The 6,767-nt window shown below is 41.2% G+C and overlaps 1 protein-coding gene across 5 annotated transcripts in view; it reads left to right on the top strand.

Moving 5' to 3' along the window:
* Positions 1-6,562, top strand: part of GRIA3 (glutamate ionotropic receptor AMPA type subunit 3) — a 310,569-nt gene extending 304,007 nt beyond the window's left edge. For all 5 annotated transcript variants that reach the window (XM_030806409.1, XM_030806407.1, XM_030806406.1 and 2 more), the window contains one exon: positions 4,362-6,562. The gene's annotated coding sequence lies outside the window, so the exon portion shown is untranslated. The remainder of the gene's footprint in view (positions 1-4,361) is intronic.
* The last annotated feature ends 205 nt before the right edge of the window (positions 6,563-6,767 follow it).

Here is a 6,767-nt window from a genome sequence, read left to right on the forward strand (position 1 = left end):
GGCAATTTTGACCTCACGAGTAAATGTCAATGTGCTGGGATTTCTACAGGTGCATTTGTGTTTTTTTGTTGTTGTTGTTTTGTTCTGGGGTTTTTTTGGGGGGGGTGTTTTGTTTTGTTTTGTTTTTGAGGCGGAATTTCACTCTGTCGCCCAGGCTGGAGTGCAGTGACGCGATCTCGGCTCATTGCAACCTCCACATCCCGGGTTCAAGCGATTCTCCCGCCTCAGCCTCCCAAGTAGCTGGGATTACAGGCACGTGCCACCATGCCCAGCTAATTTGTTTGTATTTTTAGTAGAGACAGAGTTTCACCATGTTGGCCAGGCTGGTCTCCAACTCCTGACTTCAAGTGACCTGCCTGCGTCAGCCTCCCAAAGTGCTGGGATTACAGCCGTGAGCCACCATGCCCAGCTGCATTTGTGTTTTGGCCTTCTTATAGTTCACACTGTGGATTTACATTTAGCCAATTTTTAAATAATATTTCATTCAAATTAATCATTTGTCTTGGTCATGGAAAACATAATTTTGTCCAGTGAAGTTGCTGGTTGTTCTTTCTTCCTGCCTTTTGCCACAACATATTCAGCACACTGCACCAATCCGCTGACAGTGTTCCCATTGCATTGGTGGATGTACAATACATGGATTCATCTGTAATTGCATTGTTTGCATGCAAGCATTTAATGTTTCAATGCACTTAAAATGTTTTACTCTTGAGTAGGTGCAATAGGCCCATTACAATTTTGGGCATATGTTTTTATAGGATAATATTAATACATGATTCATAATCCATTTTCAAAGTGATCCACTTTCTTTCTGTAGCCTACACATAGACAGGCTTGCTGGACATGAGCAATTTCAATCTAACTTAATTATCCCAAATTTTGAGGTGCTGGCATCCAAATAAATAATACACCTTAAATTTGTGTAGCAGTCATCCAAGTGCTCTCACATCTATTGGCTCATTTGAGATAAGATGGATCAAGCAGTTATCAGTAAGACCCAGCCCATGAAGTGACTTACTCAAGGCAGGACAGTTAGGTAGTGGCAGTTCTGGAACTAGAACCCAGCCCTTCTTCTACCTATAGCCATATCTTTGCTAAACCATGCTACTTCTAACCACCCATGGCCTGATGTCCTCCAGGAAACTTGAAATCCTAATGGGATCCTGTCAAATGGAGAGCAGATCTTGAGTTTCTGTTCCACTTGTCCACAAAAAAAGTCTTGAGAAACTTCACCAAGCCTCCATATGCCCCATTCCTTATGCACTCCACACAAGATTGAATATTCAATCACTCCTACTTTCCCCAGAAAGAATCTTTCTGAAACAGGATTATATCAAGGCTCAGGGTCACATGACCTCCAGACTCTTTTTATCAACTATTCCATCTGAGAATTTATGTCCCTACTATCCAATTACTGTAGCCTCAGACTCTTGTTAAAGCCCCAGAGCAGTATTCATCAAACATTAGTGTGCATGCGACTCATGTGGGAACCTTATAAAAATATAGATCCTGATCCAGCAGGTCTGGGATGGGGCCTGAGGGTCTACATTTCTCACAAACTCCCAGGTCATGCAGATGCTGCTGGTCCCAAGGGTAGAAAGATTCTAGAGAAAATAAACTCAGAGAACGTAACTTAAGAAAAGAAAGGAAGGAAGAAAAGAGGGAGGGAGAGAAAGAGTGATAGAGATACAGGAAGAAAGAGGAAGAAAGGAAGGAGGGAAGGAAGGAAGGATGGAAGCAGGGAGGCAGGGAGAGGGAAAAGAAAGAGAGGGAAGGAAGGAAGGAAGAAAAGAAGGAAGGAAGGAAGGAAGGGAGGGAGGGAGGGAGGGGGGAACTGAAAGGAAATGAAAAGAAAGAAACTGGGACCAGCAAACCTTTGTTAGGACATAATGTTGCCATCCAAAAGTGGCAGCCTGGAACATCAAACCTGAGGGGAAAGTCTCAGAAACCAATATGCCACAACTTCTGGCTTTCCTTTACTCATCTGAGTTGATCCACTTTCGTGAAGCAAAATTCAGGCTACTTGAGGCAATACTCACATTTTAATAGACTCCAATGCCAATGTGGTTATAGCCCAATTACCTAGCACCTTGGCAACCATCTCCAGGGCGAAAGAAAGCTTGGGAAGAGCGTCTGCAAACAAATCTGTCCTCCAAGCCTGTACAAAGTCTCCAGACAAGAAGCAAAAGCCTCATACAATGCCAGGAAAACCTCACTTGTGTTAGTCAAGAGGCATAAAGCAAGCTGCTTTGAAACCTCTCTGTTGTCCTCAGCCAATTTGGTGATGTGATTAGGGGAATGTTGGTTAAGTGAAGAGTGAGATCTTCACCCACTCATCTTTTATTTCCCAAGAAGGTCTGGAATATCTCCTGGTGACTTCTAATTTGTTACCTAGTTATTAGGCTTCCAGTTCTCTGAGTTGGCCTAAATCTGTCAGGGTCTATCCAGGGGCACCGACATCAAGAGGTACCCTGAGATTTTACTTCTATTACTAATTATCAGAGCCCACCTTGGGGGTTTATAGTACCAGTAATTGTTCAGGAAAAATGACTCAGGGCAAATCACCTGCAAAAATATGATCTAGTGAAATCTGGTTAATAAAAGGGCATCCTTGAAAGATGAGGGAGTCGTTTCTCATTTTCTATGGGTGATAGTCACATCAGGATTGCTGGGCTTATTGTGGGGACATGTGCCTCGGCCTCAGATCATGTTTAGCTCCCACTAGGGAGCAGAAAGCCTCTTGACTACCTGGTGCCTCTCTGGGTTACTGACCAGCCACTGGAAGTGTATCCTCCCAAGCATGCCTTGGCAGGTGACTGCCCATCAAGTGCTCCAGATTCACTGCACCCTAGGGTTGACTATGCTAATTGTTTTAGGAAGTTATTTCTAATTTCCTAATTGCAGTTCAGAACTACTTCTGGCTTCTTTGGTTTCTTCAAAAATATTTTTGAAATCTCTGTCCTTTACAAGACCTCAACATGCCTGAAGTTAGGGGAAAAGATTTTCATTTTTCCCGTAGGAGTTTTCTGTTTAGTCATCCTAAAAATATTAGCTTTGTTGATGCAGCCCATTTACAAAGTGATCCACTTTCCTTCTGTAGCCTATGCATAGGCACGCTTACGGGAGACATTTTGCTGTGGAAAAGAATTTACTTTATGTTAAGTAGGAAAAAAAAAAGCATTCTGGATAACCAAGGTGATGATGTTCTTTCTCCCAAGGGGCATTTACCTTAGTGATAATAGTTCATTTGACCCCATTTAAAAGCAGGAAACAGAGGCACTGAGAGGTTGGGTTCCTTTCCCAAAGTCATGCCGCTAGTTAGTGATGTCCCATGCCCACTGGGGAGACAGGGGGAGACTTTATTCTTTCTGCCAGATACAAAACTTCTCCAAGCTTCTGTGATAGATATGACTCAGGACTTAGGGGTGCCAAGGAAGAGGTTTGTCTACTTTCATGTTAGTCTTATTCTACCATCCTTGGATGCTTTTGGCCTTCAGGTGCATATTTGACATTCTTCTTACAGACACTTTTACTTCAGGGCCAGTGGTAGATCATAATTACGTCATTCTTTTGGGATAAAATTCAGTGTTAGCTTAGAAGAAAAAGAAGTGTTTCATTAGTGCAGAATGAAAGAATAAAGACAGGGATGTAAACTTGAAGAAGAGGTAAGAAAGTGTCCTACATTATTCAGAGTCAGGGGCAAATGAATCCCCTGCACTAGTTACTGCCTCCAAAAAGAAGACACCATCAGCATTTCAATCAGGCCTATATGTCAGGGCAAAGACCACATTGATGCCAAGTCTCCTTCATGGGTATCACTGCTCTGGCCTCTTCCTGGAATCTGCTGTCTCTTTAAAGTCCCAGAGCTATTTTCAGACTTTAATAACTAAGGTTTCAGGTATTAAGAGAAACAATTGCTCACCTTTCTAGCAATAAGCAAAATATTTTCTTCTTACAGTTAAAATGGATTTCAATTCAGTAAGCCATAGAACACTGTTTACCCTCTGTCCTGGGTGAACAATCCTTTGTCATAGGTTCTGCAATCAGAATACACTCTTTTAGTTCTTGTGAATATCTGTATTAAAATGCCATGGAAACTTTCTGGTATACCTACACCATAAGTGATTAAAGCCTTGAATTAAACTTCATGCAACACCTGCATATTCCTTAGTACAATACATATAGTAGAGAAGGTAACCAGACCTGTCACCTAAAGCCAGTCAAATAAATGAGGTGCAACCCCAGAAATGCCAATTTCAGAAAACAGCCATAGTTTTGTCCAAGATAGACTGAGCCATTATAAACTTCTCAATTCCTAATAGGAAGCCCCTTCAAATTTAAATATCCCCTTGCCTTTGCAGATCCCTTCCCACTGGAGGCACGTGATGAGAGGAAATCACCGAAAACGTGGCTGCTTCAAGGATCCTGAGCCAGATTTCACTCTCCTTGGTGTCGGGCATGACACGAATATTGCTGATGGTGCAATGACCTTTCAATAGGAAAAACTGATTTTTTTTTCCTTCAGTGCCTTATGGAACACTCTGAGACTCGCGACAATGCAAACCATCATTGAAATCTTTTTGCTTTGCTTGAAAAAAAATAATTAAAATAAAAACCAACAAAAATGGACATGCAAGATTCCAGTATGCGAAAAAAAATCTTATTAAGTCAATTCAACAAAAGCCATTCTTTGATACCACTGCAGAGTATACAAACACCATGTTCTTTAATACACACACACACACACACACACACACACACACGTACTTAAATTCCAATTCAGCAAAGAGGCCCATCTAAGCTAAAAAAATTAATTCTTCCTGATTAAAAAGAAAAAATCTGTCTCCCAGTGTTTGGGAAGATGGACTGGCATTTCTTCTAGGATCTGCTGACCAGATGTTTTTGGTATTTCCTGTTGGTGGTGATGTTCTGTGCACCCTATTTCCTTTCAATGTTGCTGAAATGTGTATATCTTTAGAATGTAAATGCAACACTTAAGAAAATTCAAACACTTTGGAAAAGGGACTAAACGGTGACTTCTCTGTGTTCTTGAAATGGTTTTGTGAAAACGCTTTGATAACTTCCCACTCAAAGAAGAGATTTACAGAGCTTTCGAAATTGACTTTGTGTGTAGCAAGGGACGGGGCACTATCAGGATACCTCTTGGTGCTTTCCTAAAATGGATCCCGGGGCTTTCCAAGGAGCCTGGAATTTCAGCTCACAGATCTGTTTTTCTTGCTTCAGTGTGCATTTTAAGTCAACAGAGCTGAGTATCTAGCATTGAGGTGAGGGAAATGCTGCCTATACTCCCAGATGTGTTTAGAATATCTCAGAAACAACACTGTGTTTAGCTCGGCTTTCTCTGCTAAGTATGCCTTTCAAGTGTACATCACGGAGACAGGACCACGTTGCAAGGCAGGACAGCAGGTTCAGACCACAGTTCTCAGTCTGACTTTACTCTTGCTAGGTCTGTCCTACTAGCTGTTGCCTGCTACCGCCCATGGCTCTCCATCGGACTGCATGTGTCCTTTTCTAGTTTGCAAAGACTAAAATGCATTCCCAAACCTACTGCTAATCTGAGGGCCTCAGCATCACTTCCAGATCCTTGCTTGGAGCAGTCTCTCTATTGACTCTCTCAGATTGCTCCACTGCTCCATGGGCTATCAAGTAACTAACTGCATACCTGCCATTGGCATCATCAGAACAGTCCGAAGAAATAGTCTCCACTCACTAATTACCTCCTATATAACGACGTATGCTTCCTGTAGTTCAGTAGTTTGCTCTCATCAGTAACATGCATTGGGAAGTTTCCAGACTGCAAAAACTAGGAGCTCGCATTCATTTCCCAAGTGTGACCCTTAGATGCTTAGTTGACTCGCTGCATATTTGCTCTTGTCTTCAGAAAAGAAAGGAAGAAGTATCGTTCCAACGAAATGTTTCCAGAAAAGTGTAATATAAACTTTCATTCCAAAAATGGTGTCATAAGCAAACAACTCACTTGTCAAATTTCAAATGGTATTGAACAAAAAAAGAAAGCTGTTGTGTTTTTGTTTTGTTTTGTTTTCATGAAACTGTGATTTTCAACTTATGAATGCTATAATGTCCCAGCGCGGGAAGCTCACGCTGTGTGAACATGAAGTTGTATAAAACAAACCAACCAACCTACACACAAATGTTTTCATAGGCACTGTATAAAGAAAAATGTATGTTTATTAACTCAAATCAGTTTTTCAGAGAGGAAACTTCACTGAGATGAAGAGGCGGGTAAATTGGTTTGTTATTTTTTAAAAAACTTGCATGTTTAAAAAAACGTTGATTGCTTCAAATTTCTGCTACTAACTTCAAGCTATGGGAGTTTGGCAGTAGTCACTTGAGGATTTTTTTTCCAATTCTTTTCTTTTTGTTGTTAAAGCTGTACTTCAGTGAACAGAAAAATTGCCAAGCAAACTAATGGCTATAAAAGCGTAAATTGCATGTGTGGGCATAAATTACAGAGCCTCATTGCCATGAGGTATTGTACAAAGTTTTAATACATTTTGTAAATAAAATTGTAAAGAAAGAATTCTGTTTCCGTGCTTTGGCTAGATGTTTAAAATTTACTTGGATGCAGATGCCAAGAAGTTATTCACTAACTGACTTCCCCTAGAAGCTTTGCCAATGATGTAACAGTCACCTTACTGGTGATTTTCACGAAGGATTACTCCTCTCCCCACCCCAACTGCAACTGTAGTCAGGTGCAGACCCCTAGCTTAAGCAAAACCATACAT

Source organism: Nomascus leucogenys, chromosome X (assembly GCF_006542625.1).
Source record: "Nomascus leucogenys isolate Asia chromosome X, Asia_NLE_v1, whole genome shotgun sequence".
In the NCBI taxonomy this organism is placed as follows: domain Eukaryota; kingdom Metazoa; phylum Chordata; class Mammalia; order Primates; family Hylobatidae; genus Nomascus; species Nomascus leucogenys.